This window comes from Muscardinus avellanarius (genome assembly GCF_963383645.1).
Source record: "Muscardinus avellanarius genome assembly, chromosome: 17".
NCBI classification, from domain to species: Eukaryota; Metazoa; Chordata; class Mammalia; order Rodentia; family Gliridae; genus Muscardinus; species Muscardinus avellanarius.
The window spans coordinates 5,861,916-5,885,204 of NC_137803.1; positions in this window are offsets into that span (position 1 = coordinate 5,861,916).

Here is a 23,289-nt window from a genome sequence, read left to right on the forward strand (position 1 = left end):
GTAATGAGTTGTGACACATATAATAGATAAACACCACCAGTCAAGAAAAATATATTGAGTGGCCAAGGAATCTCTCTCCTGTTCTTCACTGACAAAAACTGACAATCCCCTGTTCCAGGCCTTGGCCTCTCATCTCATCCACTCCTCATGATGAATCCAGTGTTTTCTTTCATAGCATGTCTTCTAAGTTATTGTTATTTTTTACACTAAAACTATTTTTAAATGTATGGTGTTTTATTTATCAGTTGTATCAGTCATTTATTCCATTAATTCATATATATATATATATATATATGTATATATATCATATATTAAGTAGTTTTAATTACTTAATATACATATACATATATTTTACATGGATGTTTCTCAATTTATTTTTTCTCTTGATAAGTTAATGGATGTCTGGGTTGATTCTAGTTTGCAGATTTTATGAATAAGGTTGTTACATGTATTCATATACAGATATCTACCTGGTTGTGTCTTATATTCTCATGAGTAAATATCTGAGTATTTAATAGGCACCACTGTATTCCCATCAGCCATGTAGAAGACATTCAGTTTCTCTGCACACTTTTAAACATTTGGTGTTATCTTTTTGCATAGCTTAGTTTCATTCTAGCCATGCTTTTAGTCATATCTTTTGGTGATTTCAGTGTGGATTTTCCTGAGGAATACTAATGGAGAGTGTTTCTCTGTATGTTTTTTTGTCCTCAATTATCTCTCCAATAAAACATCTATTCAAAATTTTAATAAAGTTTTTGTACTTTTTAGATACAAGTCTTTTGTCAGCTATGTATTTTCAAATTTAAATATTCTACCAGTGAATGATTTGTCTTTATTTTTAATTGTGAATGAGAGTTTCATTCTAATGAATAAACTTCCTACAGAGTTTTTGGAGGCACTGACTTTTATATACAACCAAGAATATCGTTGCTTAACCTAAAGTTACAAAATCTTTCTCTTAAATTTTTCTTTGAAATACTTATCATTTCAGGTTTTTATTGTATCATTCATTTCAAGTTGAAATTTCACATGATATGAAAAATTGATTTTTATTTACACATTACATATGAAAGTTGAAACCAACTAATCCCACTTATATGGGTCTATTTCTATATTCTGTATCATGTTCTATTTCTCTACATGCCTATGTATCAAACTTAACTGAGTGCTCTAATGTCATTTGAGTCTTAAATATTGCAAAGTTTTATTTTTTTTTCAAAATGTTTTGGTAGTTTAGGATCTTTATATTTCAAGAAAATGCAAAATATACTATAATTTTTTTAATTAAGTTTGATTTAGATAGTATTGCACATATATGATTTGAGAATATTGAGTCATTTTATGATTAAAGAGAATATTTTTCATTAATTTAGGTCTTATTTTTATTTTATTATTTTAGGAATACACATAGGACACAATTTAGAAATTTATCTGTAACTTTTATGTTTTATATAGCTATAAATGCTGTTGTCTTTGTAAATTTTAATAGGTGATATGTTATCAATATAGAGAAATGAAAATATTTTAAAATGTTTATATTTAGAAATGTCATTAAATTCATATATTAGTTATTTTTAGCTTTGTTGTAGATTATAAGATACTTTCCATAAAAACTAACATATTATCTTCACATAAGGGCAGTTGTTTTTTTTTTCTTTTAAAATATAGAAGCCTCGTTCATTTTTATTTTTAAATTTTCTGTACCATGTTTTACTACTTCTTTCTTCCAGGATGGTGTTAAAAGAAGTAATAAGAAACAACATCTTTGGGGTTTTATTCATCTTAAAAGGAGCGTTTTAATGCTTTCATTATTTAATATAATATTATCTGCAGGTACTTGTTAAGAGATGTTTTTCAGATTGAGGAAGTCACTGATTTGGTTTGGTTTGGTTTGTTTATAATGATTAGAATGTGAATCCTTACAGCAACAACTTGTGTCTGTATTACAAGTAAATGCTTCTACCAGATTACTTTACTTGCTTGTATTTACTCCTCTGCAAGCCATATGATAAATATATGACTTTCCGTCTTCTCATGTTTTCTTATTGATTTAATTATTTTATAAAAAATATTTGAATTCACATGTTTTTGTTTGTTTGTTTTTTTGGTGGTACTGGGGTTCCTGGAAGCCCTTCTACCTCTGGGCTACACTCCCAGGCCTATTTTTTTATATTTTATTTGGAAACAGGGTCTCTTAAGCCAGCGATGCTGGCTTCGAACCTGCACCATTCTCCTGTCCCCGCCTCCCAAGCACGGGGATTACAAGCATGCACCACCATGCCTGGTGTTGAACGCACATGTTTTAAGTTAGGAATATTTTTATATCAACATGTAATCATTTATTTTTTATTTTTATAATGGGGATTGAACCCAGAGGAATTCAAACTTTCAGCTATTCTGCCAGACCTTTTTGTATTTATTTTGAAATAGGTGCTCACTAAGTTGCTAACCTTCTCACTAAGCTGTTGAGGCTCTCCTCAAACTTGTTACCTTCTTGTTTCATCTTCCCAAGTACTGGGATTACAGGTGTGTTCCACCATGCCCAGTTTAAAGGCTGACAGTTTTTCTCCTTAATTTATTAAATCCATATTACACTAGATAATGATTGATTTAGGTAGAGTGCCAGTGTATTCAATCCAGTTTTCCCTCCAAACTTTAAAAACCTAGATTAGCAACTATCTTTTGTTATGGTTGAGATTTAGAGTGGCCCCTTGACCTCATGGAGAAAAAGTGACCATGTTAGAGGTGGGGCTTGGTGGCTGAGGGTGTGACCTAAGGGAATATATACAGCCCAGCCTTCCTTCATCCCTTCTCTTGTTCTCTCTCTTACTTCCAGGCTGCAGGAGGTGAGAGCAGAGTGGTCTCTCTCTCTCTCTCTCTCTCTCTCTCTCTCTCTCTCTCTCTCTCTCTCTCTCTCTCTCTCCCTCCCTCCCTCCCTCCCTCCCTCCCTCTCCCTCTTTCTCTTCTTTTCTCTTTCTCTTCTCTCACTTTCTCTCTCTCACACTCCCTCTCCTCTCTCACTCTTTCCATCTCTTTCTCTCTCTCCCTCTCTCTCCTCTCTCTTCTCTCTTTCTCTCTCGCTCCCTTTCTCTTCTCTCTATTGCTCACTCTTTCCCTCCCTCTTACTCCCTCTCTCTTTTCTCTCTCATTCTTTCCTTCTCTCTCTCTTTCTCTCTCTCCCTCTCTTTTTCTCTTTCTCTTTCTCTCTGCCTCTCCTTTATATCCTTCAGCTTTGCCAATGAAACATGGACTGAAACCTGAACGCTCAAAAATGACATAAATCTTTCCTGTGAATTGTGGTGGTCAGATGTTTGGAATTATAATAGTGAGAATCTTATTAAAATATATTTAATAGCCACCTATCCTTCATTTATATGGTGTAGCATCATAGTTGGTAGGAGTGTATTATATTTTATGTATTTTCTATGTCTTGTTTTTTGTATTTTATCAGTGCATTGTAGGCGTACGTCTTGATGGGGTACAGATGGTAGAGGCGTGCATGCACACATCACTTGGATAGACCTCCCTCCACTCCCACAACATTCCTTCCCTCCTCTCTTCTCATGTTTTGCTTAGTGATTGACTTTGATATGTATGTGAATGTACATTAGGGAATTTCTGTTTTCCTCCTCCTATCCCCCTAAGGTCACCTTATTTATTCATGTACGGTTTCTCCTTCCCTGGCTAGAGTTCTCCCTTATGACACTTTTTCTCCCTAGCTTCTGCGTATAATAGAGGGCATCTGATTCTTACTTTCTGTAACTAACTAATCTCACTTAGCATAATGTTCTTCAGTTCTATCCATTTCCCCACAAATGACATAATTTTGTTCTTTATGGCTGAGTAAAACTCCATTGTGTACAAATCCCATAATTTTGTAATCTATTCATCTGTTGGACATCGGTATAAAATCAATACATTTTTAGTTTGACTAAAGAACACAACTTTGTCTTCTCTTTGATATTTTGCATTACCTTATAAATAAAATTTCATTTTTATGAATGAATTTAAATGTCTGTATTATATAATATATTCTGTTAATGAGTAGAATATGTATTTAAGTGAGTTGATAGCCTACTTTAAAAAAAAAAAGAGAGAATAACTTAATGCATTCTTCCAGTCCTTACTAGTCTTTAAACACCATTGAATCTCTACTGGAATTCAGTTTACTACATTTAATTTTTATAATGTACAAAAAAAAACCACTTTGGAAGGCATTGGGGGCCACTTACTTTTATTTTCCAAATTAATTTTCTCCTAACCAGGGCAGAATAAAGAGAAAAGTGAAATGTATAATAAAATAAATCTGAATTTTCAAAATATCTTCATAAAACCTTAAACTTACTCTCTGGAGGCCTTTTTAGGATTGCAAAGTGTGGTTTTAAGGCAGGAACTTTCTTTTTATCAAATTTTTAATCAAAAAAGTTCAGGAAACCACCAACAGGCAAATAAACAAGTAGACCCTTAGGGAGAGACTGCATGATTATGAGAGCACAGAGTCTGTGAGCTATTTCTACACACTGACACTCGGCTCCCTGGAGTATTTTTCACACCTGCTTACCCAAATAAATGCCTATTATATGTTGTTTTTCCTGTGCTCCTTTGGCAATAAATCAGTAGCCTTTTTGTTCTGAATGTCTTTGTTTTAATAGGGCGTTCCTCTTAAACCTAACCTTTTGTCAGAATAGGCCAGAGCAATTTCAAGCTATTCGTTTTATATGCTTTTATTTTTCAACATTCTCACTGCACTAATTGTAATCACTTTTGTTTTAATATAATCAATTCTGAAACCCTTTATTTTCTATATTTCACATGTATTTTTTCTATTCTCTACTTGTTGCTTTCGCCTCATGTATGCAATAAAAATATAGCAGAAAATATAAAGCTATATAAATTAAGAAACATTAAAACTATGACCACCTCCTCATGCTTTCTTCCCAAGAAACATGGCAGTCTTTGAAGTTTTGAATATGCTTTTCAGTAAGAGTCAATTTATTTGTTCATTCAGATGACAAAATTGCCATTATATGAAATTTAATCACGTTGAAACAGAGTGCTTAATAGTTAAAATACTTTTCATTGTTCTTCTTGTAACGACATTTTAGTTTTATGACCAATAATTATTCCCACCTCTACTATAAAACTACATCTTCACTATAGAGAGAAAAAAAAAACACCTTCCCCCATGGGTTTCTGACCACAGACAGTTGGTGATAATGGAACTCTAACCCCCCCAAAAAAAAACAAATAAAAAGAGGTACAAGTTACAAGTTTTAAGATGGTCTATGGTGGATAAGACAGAGAAACACGATCTACCTTATTATCAATAGATTAAAAACATTGTCATCTTTCTGTTTAAAATATTATTTTAGCTAAACCCAGTGACTGTCTATAATCCTGGTACTTGTGAGGATGAGACAGGAGGCTCTCAGATTCAAGGCCAGTGTGTTGTAACTTAGAAAAATTCTGTTTAAAAACTAAAAAAAAAATTAGGGCTAGGGTGTAGCTCAGAATTAGAATGCCTTTAGAGTCAACCCTCAGAATCACTCACACACACACACACACACACAAACACACAAACACACACACACACAAATTCAAGTGGAGAGAAAATCAGGAATTGTGACTAGTGATGCTAAACATCTTTCATTTGTTTATTTGCCAAACATACATACCCTCTATTGAAAAGTCTCTTAGTGTCTTCTGCTTATATTCTGAGTGAATTGTTTGCTTATTTCACTGTTGAGTTTTCAGAGTTCTCTATATTTTGCTTATTTTACTGTTCAGTTTTGAGAGTTCTTTGTATTTTCTAGAGAGCAATCTGTAGTCAGATATGTGGTTTTACATATTTTCTTCCATTGTGTGACTTGTATTTTTATCCTCTTCAAAGATATTTTATGAATGATATCTAATACATTAATTTTATCTTTAATGTGAATTCCATAATTTTGTTTTATTTTTCTGAAGGTTTTACAGTTTTATTTTTGATTTATAATTCTTTAATCACTAGTGTTAATTTCTGTTTAAGACATGAGAATTAAGTCAAAGCTTATTATTATTATTAGACATCGGACATCCGAATGTTCCAGTGCCTTTTTTGAGAAGTCTGTCTTTCCTACATTGAAATGCATTTGCAATTTTTTAAAAATCAATTGAGCCTATTTCTGAGAGTTTATTTTTGTTTTATTGATCTATGTTTCTACCCTCTCTGGAAATTATTTTGATTATTCTGGTGATGTAATAACTCTTAAAATCAGGTAGATTGATTCATTCCATTTAATTGTTTTTTCTAAATTATTTAATTATGCCAGCTTCTTTAACAATACCCAGAAAATTTAAGAATAATCTTGCCTATTTGACATAATTGTGGAATAACTTTAATAAAATTTTTGTTTTAGTATTCTCAGAAAAATGAACAAAAATAAAGAAGCCAGGTTTAGTGGCACACACTTGTAATCCCAGTATTTGGGAGGCTGAGAGAGGAGGGTCACGGTTCGTGGACAGCCTCAGCTACTTAGGCCCTTTGCAACTCAGAGAGATCATGTTTAAAAATAAAAAATAAAAAATAGGGCTGGAGGTATGGCTTGGAGGTAGAAAGCCCCTGGATTCCATCTCCAGTGCTGCAATAGATAAATAAATAAATAAATAAATAAATAAATAAATAAAGTCCTCATACACCCTACACCTAGATTATTTAATATTAAGCTCTTATAGTATAGTACCTTTGTACAATTAATGAACCTATAATGATACATTACTACTACCTACCATTCATGCTTCATTCAGATTTTCACAATCATATCTAACGTGTGTGAGTGTGTGTGTTCTAGGATTCCGTCCACCTGGGCACCGTGTTCCATCTAGTCATCCTGTCTCCTTGGGCACTTATGGTTGTGAGAGTTTTCCAGATTGTATTCGTGGTGAACGGCTTTAAGAACTGGTGCAGTGTTCAACAGGCTGCCGCCCAATGAGAAGTTGTGTAAAGATTTTCTCAGGATTAGGCTCTCACTGAGGATTTGGGAGGAGAAAAGGCGCAGAAGCAGACAGACATCTTCCTGACTTAATGTCAAGGGAAGAGATGTGAATTATTACTGATTCTACTGCCACCTCACCTGACCCGGGTAGTTTGTCTGTTTTTCTGTTGTCCAGATGATCGACCCCACCCCATTCCACTGTGCTCTCTCAGGAAAGTCAAAATGTAGGTCGTGATGTTCAACATACTTGAGGCCCGAGTAGCCATTTCTCTTTCCCTGGTTATTATTTTATTTTTAATTATTTGTTTATATCAATTGATCATGGATTATTATGCCATACCTAGGGTTCGGATCTAGAGCTACTGTATATTTTCCTCATTGGTTCAGCTTGGTCATTAGAATCCCTTTCATTTTGTCCTGTGTCCTTCATTCATATCCATATCGTTGTTTTTGTGTTTGGTTTCAGTCATTTTTTTTTTCTGTTTTGAGTACTTCATTACTTTCTGCTAGCACAGCACCCCTGGCTTCCCTTGTACACTTGTTCATTTATTCCTCTCATGAGCCATTTCTCCAAGGAGCCAAGGAGAATGGAACCTACTTCCTTTTATTGGATACTGGAATTATAGATTGATTAGTATTCTTTAAAATTTTTATTGGTGCATTGTAACAATACATCTTAATGTAGTACAAGATGGTCGAGGCATGCATGATCACTACTATTTTTAATTCAGAAAAGAAAAAAAATCAAATCTCCTCATTTCAAATTGGACCGCAATAGTTATTATTCAACAGGCCTCAAAAATTAGGAGAAAAGAATGAAGAGTTTTAAGAGTAAAAAACTATATTAGAAAAATGCATTTTATTTATTGAAATTATGTTGGGTCCATCTGTTTTAATTTTGTCCTTGAAAATGAAGTACAGAGCTTTTCTGCCATCAGTTTGTACTCAAGATTGAACTCTGAAAAACAACTGTGCTTAGAATATTAAGAATTCACATTTCTTGCTTCAGTGTAATAATGATGTATCAGTTGCTTCTTCCTTCTCAGTTTTTAGCATGGTGTCAACCAATACTTCACGATTTACCAACACCTACATTGGCAAGGCAGGGTTTTTTTGTACTTTATTTGAACTTCCAGTGAACCTGCAGCTACCTAAAAGCACCAGGCTATGGTTCGATACCTATACACTTGTGTATTGATGGACAGAAAGCAGCTGCACCATGGATTCCTCTGCTTTTACTGTTGAAGTCATATTCACAATTCAAGCCAAACGGTTTCTTTTCAAAGTTAATGCACTCAAGTGGATGCCAGGAAAAAGGATGCTGTGAGAGCTATCATAAATCTTATAATAGGCTGTGAGATTTTTGGCGATGTGTGCATCTAAATGAAGGGATTTTTATGTTAAAGGCATTGTTTATGGGTTGATAAATGATATATGTACCAAAACCCATTTTTGTATCACTCTTATGCAAAATTAGCTTTTAGCAAAGAAGTAGATGCCTGTATTGTCACAAAGTATGAAATAGAAAACAGAATTTATGTCTATAGGTTTCCTCCCACCCCTTGGGAATAGAGTAGGAACTTTTCCAACTCTACTTACAAAAATGACAGCAGAGCATCAGGTTCGTAAGGAAGATGCAATAACAAGAAGGTGAATGAGTAACTGATTTTTATAATCAATAAATAATTGATTGATTAACCAAAATAACTGATTAGTGATGATTAGTTCTTGCTAAAATATTTGTCTAAACGTGGTTTTGCTACCATCTTACAGCTGGTCTAAAAGGAAAACACAACAAAAAAAAATTAGCAAAAAATTTACACAGTTTTGTTTCAGAAGTTGTTGAACAAATTATACCACATTACCTCCCCCCAAAGAAAAAGATGAGAAGAAAATAAGAAGGGAAAACTGGATCTCTACAGTCTCCCATTCATGGTGACACTGAAAGACCATGATAAAGATACTTTTTTCAAAGAAAGTCCTTTGGGTGGGATATTCTACTGTCCAGGTTTCCTAGAATTAAAAATAGCCAGAAGTAATGATCGACGATGTTGGTTACACAGTCATTAACCATTCGCCTCAATGTACTCTCTGACTTGAGGAACATAGGACTTCTTGACTGATGATTAGGAAAAATACATCCCAGGATATGCAAGGAACAAGATGACAAAGATTCAATATAAAAGCCGGGCGTGGTGGCACACGCTTGTAATCCCAGCATTCGGGAGGCTGAGACTGGAGGATCGCAGTTCACGAACAGCCTCAGTTATTTAGTGAGGCACTCTGTAACTTAGTGAGACCCTGTTTCAAAAATAGAGAATACAAAATAAGGCAGGGGGTGTAGCTCAGAGGTAGAATGCCCCTGAGTTCCATCCCAAAATTTATATGTGTGTGTGTGTGTGTTTATATATATATATATATATATATATATATATATATATATATATATATATATATATTCAATATAAATGCCACCAAATTGTAGCCAGCACAGAGAAGGTTCCATGACCAGGTGAAAGAAAGGCAAGCCCTATGTATATGCAGAATTCTTTCTTCAGCTATCTCAGGTTTGCACAGAGTCTCTAGAGAAAGGTCCTAGGGTGGGAATGAAGATAGTGAATAGGATAAACAGTAGAAAGTTTCCCTCTTCAAAGGAAAATACCTGTGCACTGTGAGTGCTAAGTACCTAATTTGTCAACAGCTGAGACCAGCCCTATGCCTGGGATAGAACACCATATCCCAGGGCCTGTCAGCCAGCAGGTGGGTGTGAGCACACTAAGCCACGTGTACTGTGCAGGAGGCAGGAATTCACCTTCCCTGAAACAGAGGTGCTAGGTATAGAGTTGCTTCTCTAACCCATAAATCTCTCAGCCAGCTCCCCTCATCTACTTTTACAGAATGTCTGTATATTATGCCTAACACTTCATCAGATGGCAAATCTTCTGACAAATGTCTCAGCCCTGAGAGCACTTTCTTTGGCATTTCTTAAATGCAATAATTCTAACTTCTTCTCATTACTTTTAGACATTTTGCAGTTACAGATATTTCAGTGATGTTTATATTTACAGACTTATTTAAAAACTTTATAAAATAACCAAAAATCTCTGTTCTAATGACTGGTGTGGTTTCCCTCTGTGTGTCACCTGACTGAAATGTCTATTACAATCAGTAACACTGTGTGTTACTGTCGCACATGCTCGGGAATTCTGGACAATGTGCTGTGTGGAAAGAGGTATTGGGAGAGAACTGAGATAGTGGTGGCAGCAGAGGCAGCGGCCAATATTTGGGAAAGACAGACATCTGATCCAGTCTACCTTGAACTTTTGAAGAAATCTCTCCTAAGGTAGATTTCTACTGCCTCACACACTCGGGAAATCTGGAAAACATTCTGTGTGGGAAAGGTGTTCCAGAGAGAACCAAGATGGTGGTGGCAGCAGCAGTGGCAGTGACCAGTGTTTGTTGGGGCAGACAGATTCAGTCCAATCCACCTTGAACTTTTGAGAGAATCTCCCCAAAAGTAGACTGCTTCTGCCACACATGCTTGGGAATTCTGGACCACATGCTAGGTGGTAAAAGCGTTTAGAAGTCGGGCATAGTGGTGCATGCTTGTAACCCCTGCGCTTGGGAGGCTGAGACAGGAGGATCACACAGGTTCAAAGCCAGCCTCAGCAACTTAGTGAGAACCTGTTTCCAAATAAAATATAAAATAGGTCAGGGAGGATAGCCTGGAGGTAGAAAGCCCCTGGGTTCCATCCCCAGTACCACCAAAAAAAAAAGAAAAAAAAGAAAAAAATGTTCTTTCTACTAGGAAGTCTTCATTCAACCCAACACCTTCAGTATTTTTATGTTTAAAAAGCAATGTGAAGTTTCCAATAATTTAATGAGAAATAATAATTTTGTTTGCCATATAGTATGTTCTCTTTAAAAAGTATAAAAACATACTGTCAAATTATTAGATCAAATTGTTTTGTAGAATAATTTATAGTCACTAAATAATTGTGCTTTAAAAGCAAAACAGTAAGGAAGAAGTAACTCTGAGAGAGAAATATTCAATAGTTATATTGAAAATCCCAGTATTAATATTTAGAAAGTACATCCTTTCAGACTCATGCATGTCATATCTTAGGATATATATATATATATATATATATATATATATATATATATATACATATGTGTGTGTGTGTGTGTGTGTGTGTGTGTGTGTGTGTGTGTGTATAGAGTGTAGTGGAATAAGGTATACTTTCTCACAATAGATAATACCGGCACTATATCTGTTCTTAATGACATATGACAACTGAAAACGACCACATCGTAGGAAAAGTGGGATTTTGTTAGTGTTTTACATACACATTTAAGATTACAAATTTACCTTGAATTATTTGTTAATAAATAGATCATCCATAGCAAATTTAAATGGCAGTCATTTAGCACATAAAGCAACTCTCTTGGTGTATTTTGTGTTTTGTAGAATGGCAGGCTCTGATACAACTAAAGTTGCGTTTATGTTACACTGTTTTCAACATTAGGCCTTGTCTTGCCTGTCTAAAAGATTTAAATGCTATAACAAAAGGTGTGCTATTGTGCTAGTCGATGCACAGACAGTAATTACTGAAACTGACACAAAGTTGTTGACTTATAGGCAGCTCTGTTTCTCTAATGGAGCTTGTTAATGGAACTAGGTTCTGTTCAGGAACGTTGTTCAATGCCACACCACTTTGTATTATGCTTAATTACTGCTAGACATAAAATAGAAAACAGCTTCCATGAAGTCTTAAATTAACCAAAACTATGTTACAAACTTTTTGATTTGTGATTCAATACAAATTGGAGAAAATAAAATTTAAAGTAATGCAAGGGCATCTGTACATTTTGGCAAGTTAGCTGATGGATGACAGTACAAAAGAAATTAAAATATGTAAATCCAAAACCATCTTCATCTTAAAAAGCACTTCAAAATAAATTTATAGAGCTGGATTTGTTAGTTTTGTTTAATTTCTTTTCTAAAAATTTCTTAAGTTTCCTGTTTATAACTAAGCACAGTTGATTCATATTTTGCACATTTTAAATGAATATTTATTTTATTTTATACTTAAAAAATGTAAAAAAGTAAAATATCTAAATCTCCAAAGAAATCTTCTGAAGCTGGGTGTGGTGACGTATACTTGTAATCCCAGCACTTGGGAGGCTGAGATAGAAGAATCGCGGTTCTCAGGCAGCCTTGGCTACTTTGTGAGACCCTTTGCAACTCAGTGAGACCCTGTTTCAAAATAAAGAATAAAAATAAGGCAGGGGGCATAGCTCAGATGTAGAATGCCCCTGAGTTCCATCCCCAGTACTGCAAAACTAAATTAATAAATAAGTAAATTAATAAATAAATAGTTTGTATATTTATAGTTTACTCTTTTTTTATGTGTGTGGTACTGAGGATAGAACCCAGGCACCTTCTACCTGCGGGCTACACACCCAGACATATTTTATATTTTATTTGGAAACAGTGTCTCTTAAGCCAGCTGAGGCTGGCTTTGAACCTGTGCAATCCTCTTGTCTCAGCCTCCCATTCGTGGGGATTACCTGCATGCACCACCATGCCCAAGTTAGTTTACCCCTTTTTTGTAGATAGTAAACCGTGATACAGTTTTAAGTTTGTATCATACTATATCATGCATTTTATTCATTGAATATTTTATGATAGTTTAAAATTGTATATATACAATCTATATAACTTTATTATTTTGTGGTACTGGGGATGGAACCCAGGGGCATTGTACCTCTGAGCCACACCCCCAGACCTATTTCTTTGTCTTTTTATTTTTTGAAACCAGGTCTCACCGAGTTGCCAAGGGCCTCACTAAGTAGCTGAGGCTGCCCATAAAATGCAATCCTCTGGTCTCAGCATCCTGAATGCTGGTATTACAAGTGTGCACAATCTATATAACCTTGAAAATATGTTATAATTTGTGATCAATATTTATTTCATTAAATGTTTATATTCTACTGGTCAAAACTAATGATAATCTGTTGTAAACACCTATGTCTTTTGTTCATTGATATTGAACTTTTGTAAAAGAGTAATAATAATTGAGGGTTTTTTTGTGTTTTTATCCACAAGATGGATAAATTGTTATTGTCTTTACTTAGGTTTTGTTAACATAACAATGTATCTCATTCCATAAATAATAAAACATGAATCAATTTTGGTATTTAAAATCTCAAAATTGAGAGCTTGTTTGGAGGTTCTAGCAGGGGAGTGCAGCTACTCGTATACCGTTGACTGAAGACTGGTCTGGTCCTCCTCTATTCAGGGAAGGTTGTCCTCTTCGACCAAGCGCGCAGCTTGGGGAGGGACACACATGGAGCAGTGAGGGAGGAAGGGGTCACCCGCCTAGCCAGCCAGATCAGCCGAATCAACCCTGGTGATCAATGGAGTGACAGATGTTGCAGCCAGATCGCCCCTCAAACTTTGGGAAATACACACAATGGAATTCTATTCAGCCATAAAGAAGAACAAAATTATATAATTTGCAAGAAGATGGAAATCCCTGGAGAGCATTATGTTAAGTGAGATTAGCCAAACACAGAAGGAGAAGGTACATATGCTTCCTCTAATGTGCCCAAACTAGGGAACACAGAGGATACCAGAGGGACTCCAGATAATGGAGGGGAAATATCAGCAAAGTCTGAATGGAAAGATAGGAGAGGAGGAGGGCTGATTTTGATTAATGAGGGTCTACTTCTGAATATGTGTAAAATTATGAATATGACATGGTTAACCTGTACAACCATTGGTGGGAGGGGGGAAGGAAAAATGGGGGCAGGGGGAGAGGGCACCAAATATAGTTTAAATGTATACCATTTATGTTCAATAAAAAAATTTGTTTAAAAATAAATATTTGCTAAAAATTTTTTAAAAAGATAAAAAAATTTAGTCAGATTATCTTTCTTAAAATTAAATGCATTCACAGAAGTAAAATGTTTAAACATATATTTTAGTTTAGTGTAGATAGCAGTTTTAAATGGCCATCCATTTTCCATGTTTTCTGAAAGCTTTCAAAATTTTTTGAAAATATTACTGTGGAAAAAAGAATGGCACACTAAAACAGAAACAGAGTTCTACTCTGTTACTACTCTATGAGAAATTCTACTTTCCTGGTATTATGGACTGAACGCTTATAGACACCAAAATTCATATGTTAAAGCCTTAACCCCCAATGTTATGGTGGTTGGGATATGAGGCTTTGAGAGATAATTAGATTTGAGAAGGTCAGGAGGATAGGATCTCAAGAGGAGATTAGTTACCTTATAGGATGTCAGAGACCTGCTCCTCTCTCTGCTCTCTGAGCATATGTCAAGAAGGAGCCAGCTATAAGTCAGGAAGAAGACCATCACAAGAGCACAACCATGCTGGCACATTGATACCAGACCTCCCAGTCCCAGAAATATAAGAAATAAATGTTTGCTGCTTTAAAAAAATAAAAAATAAAAAATAAAATCTCAAAATTGATTTTAACCTTGTATATATTATCCCAATGTTTCTGAAGATTACGAACCAAAACAGGAATATTGAGGCCATTTCTTCCAACTAGAAATACAATTTTTTCTGCAGGAATATTATATTAAGTATTTTTTAATCTATTCATAACCATATGAATTGTTAATGGAAATATTCTTAATTCTTGAATGTAAAAAATACAGAGTGAACACTTTTTCCATATTGTATGGGTCTATGTTTAGTTTATCTGATCATACATCGAATTATGCATGTTCATAATTTTTATTTGGGAACTACTGTTAAAATTTAGAATATTCTATAAAAAACTCATGCAATAATGCTCAGAAGTGATATAATTAAATCACCATTGCTGTAATCTCATGGATGGATACATGCATTGTAATGGATTTATTGGGTGATAACTTGGGCAGGCCAAGGTGACTGAAGGGTGTGGCTCACTGGTTAGTACAGCTTTGGGGAGCATACCTATGTCCTTAAACCCCCTTCACGAGTTGATTTTTTTTTTTTTTTTGTTCCTGGCCACGTTTTCACTTCTATGAAATTACTCTCAAACCAACACAAGTCACTCTATTAGTCTGTTTTGGTAACTAACAAAATATGTCATAAATTGTTTGGCTTATAAGCAACAGAATTTTTTAAATATATTTTTATTGGTGCATTGTAGTCAATCATCTCAATGGGATACAGGATTTGTGAGGATATAAAGGCATACATTACCCAATTAGCCTTTATCCATCCCCATTTCTTTCCCTCCCCTCCCTCGATCCCATGCTTGATTTAGTGATTGACTTTGATATATTTGTTTAAGTATATCACATGCTTTAGAGAGATTCCATCCTCCTGTCCTCTCTGATAGGTCACCTTAATTGCTCTTCCATAGGGCCCTTTCTTCAACTAGATTTCCTCCTATTACCTATTTCTTCCTAGCTTTTGATATTGAGGGAAGCATTTTTTTACTTTCTGTGATATTTCCCTGTGGATTCCACATTGCATGCTTTGATCCCACTCTCCAAGGCCCCAACACTGGCCTTGCCTCATGGCAGGTCCGATCCCAGCCTTGCTGGCCCCAGCACTGGTTTTGCCACATGGCAGTCTCCTAAGCCAGCCTCAGAGGCACCAGCCCTGACCTTGCCTTACAGCAGCCTCCTATCTTGTGCTTGCTGGCCCCAGAACTGGCTTCATTGCACAGCAGGCTTCGGTCTTGGCCTCAGAGGCCCCTGCACTGGCCTTGCCTTAAGGTAGGCTCCAATCCCAACCTGGCAGGACCCAGCACCGGCATCGACTCAGACAGGCTCTGATCCCAGCCTCACTGACCCCAGCACTGGCCTCGCCACATGGCAGGCTCCCATGATTCTGGCCTTGGAGGCCCCAGCACCAGCCTCACCTCATAGCAGGTTCTGATCCTGGACTTGCTGGCCCTGGCACCGGCCTTGCCTCCCATCAGGCTCCTATCTTGGCCTCAGAGTCCCTGGCACTGGCCTTGCTATGCTGCAGGCTCTGGTCCATGTCACTGTGAGCAGGTCGTCTAAAGATGTTCCCTTTTTTTTCCATTTTTTTTTTAATATGAGAAAGCAGTACATTTATTTTACAAAAGCTGGGCGCCAAGCAGGGTGTGATGGTGCACACTTGTAATCCCCATGCTTGGGAGGTGGAGACAGGAGGATCACACAGGTTAGAAGACAGCCTTGCTGGCTTAAGAGACCCTGTTTCCAAATAAAAAAGTATAAAAATAGGTCTGGAAGTGTAGCCCAGAGGTAGAAGGGCTTCCAGGAACCCCAGTCCACCAAAAAAAAAAAAAAATTGGGGAGCCAGAATACCTGGTGGCAATGAATTTTTTCTCCCCTCCGAAGGCAGAGGTCCACAGCTTCACTACAGAGAACAAACTCTGCTGCTCCTCATGCACACTAGCCTCCCGCACTACGCAGAGGAGTGTGGTAGCCATGAGGCCTGATGTCTCCCAGAATTCACAGCATGGCAGACCAACCTGGCTATGAGGGACTCCTTCTGATATGCCCCAAACATTTTTACCACTTAGCATGTCATCCAGAATTCCTGAGCATGTGGGGCAGGAGAAGTCTACTTTTGGGGAGATTTCCTCAAAAGTTCAAGGTGGATTGGACTGGATCTGTCTTTCCCTTCAAACACAGATCATTGCCACTGCCTCTGCCTCTCCCACCACCTCTGCCACCACCACCACCATCTCAGTATTCTCCTGAAAAACTTTCCCACACAGCATTTTTTTCAGAATTCTTGAGCATGTGCAGTCTACCTTTGGGGAAGAAACTTTCTTCAAAAGTTAAGGTGGATTGGCTTGGATCTCTGCCTCTCCCAAATACTAGCCACCACTTCCACTGCCAGTGCCATCTTCTGAGCACCTTTTTCACACAGATGTTGTCCAGAATTCCAGAGCATGTGCGGTGGTAGCAGTCTACCTTTGGGGAGATTTCTTCAAAAGATCCAGGTGAATTGGATCAGATCTCTGCTTCTCCCAATTACTGGTGACAATAGCCACTATCACCATCTCAGTTCTCTCACAAACACTTTACCCACACAGCATGTTGTCTGGAATTCCTGAGCATGTGCTGGGTTAACAGCCTTCCTTTGAGGAGATTACTTCCAGAGTTCAAGGTGGATTGGGTAGGATCTCTGCCTCTCTCAACTACGGGCCATTGCCACCATCTTGCTTCTCTCCCAATCAACTTTCCCACACAGCATATTGTCCAGAATTCCCGAGGCAACTTTCCCACACAGCATATTGTCCAGAATTCCTGAGGATGCACAGGAGTAGCAGTCTACCTTTGGGGAGATTTCTTCAAAAGATCAAGGTGGATTGGATCAGATCTCTGCCTCTCCCAAATACTGGCCACTGCTGCCGCCCCTGCCGCCATCACCATCCTCCTGTTTCTCCAATGAGCACCTTCCTTACAGGGTATGATGTCCAGAATTCCTAAACATGTGTGGAAAGCTCAGCCCCCCTTCACGGATATTTTTTTTCCAAAAGTTCAAGGTGGATTGGATAGCATTTGTCTACATCTCCTGAATACTGACTGCCACCACCACCATCTTGAGCCCCTTTCCAATATTTTTAATGATAGAAGAGTATGTGTGTTTTGAAGAGGTTGTGAGATCGAACAGTCAGCAGCAATGAATTTTATCTTTCTTACAAGAGTGGAGGCCCAAAGCCTCACCGTGTAGAGTAGGATCTGATGTTCTGAGTGGACCATGGTCCCCAGGGCAGCACAGAGGAGCACGGTGGCCAGGCACACTGAGTTCCCTTGGATGCGCGACTAGGCTTCCTGCCAGGCACTGCTGGGCTCCCTCCACCACACCCGGATCACTTTTCTTACAACATATGTTGTTAAGAGTTCCCCAGCCTGTGTGGCTGAAGCAGCCTTTTCTCGAATCTCTTCTGGGACGTCTTTCCAAAAATCACTTTTCTTGCATGGCGGGTGCCTTGTTGTCATCTTGCTTCTAATTCTGCCATTATCTACTCTTTCTCCTGTATTCTAGATAGGAAGTCACTGCTGGAAATGCCTCCTTAAATTGTCCCAATCAGATACTAAATCAAAATCTGGTGTCCACTCCAAGGCCGGGATCAGAGCCTGCCGAGGGGTTAGGCCGGTGCTGGGGCCAGTGAGGCCGGCATCAGAGCCTGCCTTGAAGCAAGGCTGGTACTGGGGCCTCCGAGGCCAGGATAAGAGCCTGCCGAGGGGTTAGGCCCGTGCTGGGGCCAGCGAGGCTGACATCGGAGCCTGCCGTGAGGCATGACCAGTGCTGGGGCCTCCGAGGCCGGGGTCGGAGCCTGCCGAGGGGTTAGGCTGGTGCTGGGCCAGTGAGGCTGGCATCGGAGCCTGCCTTGAGGCAAGGCCGGTACTGGGGCCTCCGAGGCCAGGATAAGAGCCTGCCGAGGGGTTAGGAAGGTGCTGGGGCCAGCGACGCCGGCATCAGGGCCTGCCGTGAAGTAAGGCCGATACTGGGGCTTCCTAGGCTAGGATAAGAGCCTGCTGAGGGTTTAGGCCAGTGCTGGAGACAGTGAGGCCAGCATCGCAGCCTGCCATGAGGCATGGCCGGTGCTGGGACCTCCGAGGCCAGTATCGGAGCCGGCCGAGGGGTTAGGCCGGTGCTGGGGCCAGTGAGGCCAGCACCGGAGCCTGCCATGAGGCAAGGCTGGTACTGGGGCCTCCGAGCCCGGGATTGGAGCCTGCCAAGGGGTGAGGCCGATGCTGGGGCCAGCAAGGCCGGCATTGGAGCCTGCTGTGAGGCAAGGCCGGTACTGGGGCCTCCGAGGTCAGGATAAGAGCCTGCCGAGGGGTTAGGAAGGTGCTGGGGCAAGTGAGGCCGGCATTGGAGCCTGCCGTGAGGCAAGGCCGGTGCTGGGACCTCCGAGGCCAGTATCAGAGCCGGCCGAGGGGTTAGGCTGGTGCTGGGGCCAGCGAGGCCAGCACCGGAGCCTGCCATGAGGCAAGGCTGGTACTGGGGCCTCCGAGCCCGGGATTGTAGCCTGCCGAGGGGTGAGGCCGATGCTGGGGCCAGCAAGGCCGGCATTGGAGCCTGCCGTGAGGCAAGGCCGGTACTGGGGCCTCCGAGGTCAGGATAAGAGCCTGCCGAGGGGTTAGGCCGGTGCTGGGGCCAGTGAGGCCGGCATTGGAGCCTGCCGTGAGGCAAGGCCGGTACTGGGACATCCGAGGCCGGGATAAGAGCCTGTCGAGGGGTTAGGCCGGTGCTGGGGCCAGCGAGGCCGGCATCGGAGCCTGCCGTGAGGCAAGACTGGTACTGGGGCTTCCGAGGCCAGGATAACAACCTGCCGAAGGGCTAGACCAGTGCTGGGGCCAGCAAGGCCGGCATCGGAGCCTGCTGTGAGGCGAGGCCAGCATCGGAGCCTGCCGTGAGACATGGCCAGTGCTGGGGCCTCCTAAACAGGGAACGGAACCTGCCGAGGGGTTAGGCCGGTGCTGGGGCCAGCGAGGCCGGCACCGGAGCCTGCCATGAGGCAAGGCCGGTACTGGGGCCTCCGAGCCCGGGATTGGAGCCTGCCGAGGGGTGAGGCCAATGCTGGGGCCAGCCAGGCTGGCATTGGAGCCTGCCGTGAGGCAAGGCCACTCCTGCGGCCTCCAAGGCCGGGACCGAAGCCAGCTTAGGGGTTAGACCGGTGCAGGGGCCAGCGAGACCAGAACTGGGGCCTCCTATGAGGCAAGGCCGCTGCTTGAGCCAGCGAGGTCTGGATCAGTCCATTGAGTAGCCAGGCCACTACTGGGACCATCAAGAGTGGGATCGGTACTTGCAACGCAGCATGCACAGAGAAATATCGCAGAAAATATAAATCAGACGCTTCTCTTAATCAGCAATAACTAGGAGGAAAAGGGCAACAGGAAGAGGTTGAGCTATAGAAAGGGCCCTATAGTGAAGCAACTAATGTGACCAATCAGAGGGTATGTAATACTGGAGGACGGAGCCTCTTTAAAACGCAGGAGGTACATAAACAAATGTATCAAAGTAAATCACCAAAGAAGCGTGGGATGGAGGGAGGGGGAGGGAATGGGATGGGGGCTGGAGGAGGGCTAACTGGATGATGTGTGCTTGTATATCCTCTCAAGTCTTGTACTCCAATGTGATTGATATATGACTACAATGCACCAATTTAAAAAATAAATTAATAAAAAAATAAATTAATTAATTAATTAAAAAAAATCTGGTGTCCAGAGCTTCTCAGGAATGCATGTCCTATTCGGTGGCTGTGGTCACCACTGAGACCATAGCCACCGCCATCTTCAATTTATTTCTTTTTTCTGTGATAATAAAAGGTATGTATTTAAAATACCTGAATTAAAATAAGAATTGCTTTTATGTTAATTATTATTTTTTATTGGTGCATTGTAGTCATACATCTTAATGAGATAAAAGGCTTAAGGAGACATACATGCACACATCACCCAATTAGCCCTTACTCAATCCCTATTCCATTCCCTTCCCATCCCTCATTCCCAAGCTTGGTCTAGTGATTGACTTTGATATGTTTGTTTAAGTACATCATGTGCTTTGGAGAGTTTCCTTCTTCCCCCTTTTATTTTCTCAATTGTCACCTTATTTGCTCCTCCACAGAATCTCCTTAATTATCTAGAGTTCCTCCTGTTACCCATTTCTCCCTAGCTTTTGCATATTAGGGAAAGCATCCAATTTCTTACTTTTTGTGACTGACTAATGAATGCATACATGGAGACTGGGAATTTTTCAGAGCTAAGAATAACCTCAGTAGGTGACTGCTTTGGTGCTTTTCCTGGATTGCAGGTGCTCATTCTCTCTGTCTCTTTAATGAAAGAAGGAACAAAAACTTTCCAGAGTTGTCTTTACAAAGTCCCTAGCCCTTTTAATAAGGGTTCCACCTCAAGGCCTCATGACCTTCCCAGGGATCAATTGTCTAATACTGTTGGCTTTGAGTTGTGATTTCAGCATGTAGATTTGGGGGAGTTACAAACCATCAGACAATGGGACCACAGTCTCATTACCTGACATGATTTTCTGTGTATCACTTTCTAGTGTTAATTTGCTTGCAACAATTAACCAGTTTAATATCTGTATTTTCAACTGACATTTTTTGTTCTTCAACAATATAATATTTAAATTTAACACTTACATAAAATATGTGACTTAATAATCAAAGGTCTCAGAGTTCTTTAATGCAGGCTAGAATTTCATATCAGTATTTATCTCAACCACATGATTTTTAAATCATAAAAGATTCTGTGTTAGCTGGGCGTGGTGGCACATGCTTGTAATCCCAGTACTTGGGAGGCTGAGACAGGAGAATTCTGGTTCACAGGCAGCCTCAGCTACTTAGTGAGGCCCTTCACAACTTATTGAGACCCTGTTTCAAAATTAAGAATAAAAACATTAGAGCAGGGGTGTAGCTCAGAGGTAGAATGCCCTTCACAACTTATTGAGACCCTGTTTCAAAATTAAGAATAAAAACATTAGAGCAGGGGTGTAGCTCAGAGGTAGAATGCCCCGGGGTTCTATCCCCAGACCTGCAAAAAATAAAAAATAAAAATAAAGATTCTGTGTGTTAATCACTTTCCATAACTTCAACAATGTCTGAGAATCATCTCATAAAGAGAGAAGGTCTAATTTGGCTTATAGGTTTGGAGTTGTTCACCGATGATTTTTTGGTACTGTCTCCTTTTGCCTGTGTCGAGGTAGCACATCATAAAAGCAGAACATGACAAAGCCATTCAACTTGTGGCTTGAAAACAAAGAAAGAAAGAGGAAAGGGCTACTGATAACCTTTTCAAATTATGTCTCCAATGCTTATCTGCTCTAGGTTCCACCTCTTAAAGATTTCATTACCTCTCAATAGCAGGAGGGGCTAAGAACCAAACCTTACACATGTGGGCCTTTGTGGGAAAATTATCCAGATCATAGCACTGATTACAAACTCACACTTTTTTAAATGAAAAGGGTCATTAATAAATTATATTAAATAAACCACACTTGATTTTTCACATGATTTTGTAGTATCTAAGTATTCTAATGTGTATGGAAGTGTTCAGGAATACCTGAAGAGTTAAAGTAATACAAATAAAGATACAATTGAAAACTTTTTTATTTTTTCTATTGTTATCCAGGCATAATTTTTAGTAACAAGCAAATCTTCACAAAGGGCAGACTTTCGAAAACTCCCAAAAATGATTAAAAGTTGAAATAATAAGTTAAATAATATTAGAAGCTGCAGAATTCCTTCACTGCTATATAAATTTTAGCCTAAATATATTCATTTAACAATTAGGAAATAAAATATAAATTACTTATGAATCAGCATGATCTCTTAGATTCATAATGGATTTCTCAGTTCAGGTTAAACTATTAGTAGAATGGGCTTACTATTTCCATTCATAAAATATTGAGATCAAAGTAGAATCAATCCTATTGATTAACATACCATAGAATAGATATACAGCTCTTAGTAATGGTCTTCTGTATAATGAAGAAAATGTAATATCTCATGGAAATACAGTAATAGACAATTATAGACACATAAGAGAACTTTCCTTTGCAGTTAATCCAACTGCAAAATAAATATTTCAACTATTAAATGATTGCGTAACTAATCACCTAATAGTGTCTCTTGTTGGTAGGAACTAGCCACATGTGAGTTGACAAGAAGGACATATTTAGAAGGACTTATTCCAAAAGTATATAGGGAAGAGAAAAGTAGATTTGGGGCCTATGATAAATAACCACCAGGGGACATTCTAACATATTCCATATGTTTGGGGGAAAGAAACAATCTCAAATCCCATCATATTGAACCAAATGCTGCAATAAGACCCGCTTTGAAATTTGGATAATGTGATGTTTCCATGTGTGCGAATATAAGAAAGAATGAGTTTTGAGAAAGGATGAATTGTGAGAAATCTCACTGGACTGCGCCTAACATTCCTCCTACCATCATAATCAAGGGCAACAACACACATTTTTATTACTTGGGATTATAAGGGAGTATGTTCAGAAAGAAGAAATGTAAAATGCAAAGCAGAAACAAAATGATGAAACAAAGATAAAAATAGCATGAAGTTAGATTTTCATTTTCTGAATTATGCAGGGTAAATAAAGAGCAGTCCACCTTTCTTTCCACCAAAGACTTAGAACTTTTTAATTAAACATCACTTTATATTAACAGAACTCCTGAAGAAAGAAATAAAATGTGTAGAATGAACAGAAAAAGAGCCTAAAATTCACCACTGTGTAAATTGACATAAAAAAGTGGGCCACTGCCCGTGTCCTCAAACAGTTTCTATTTTCAGT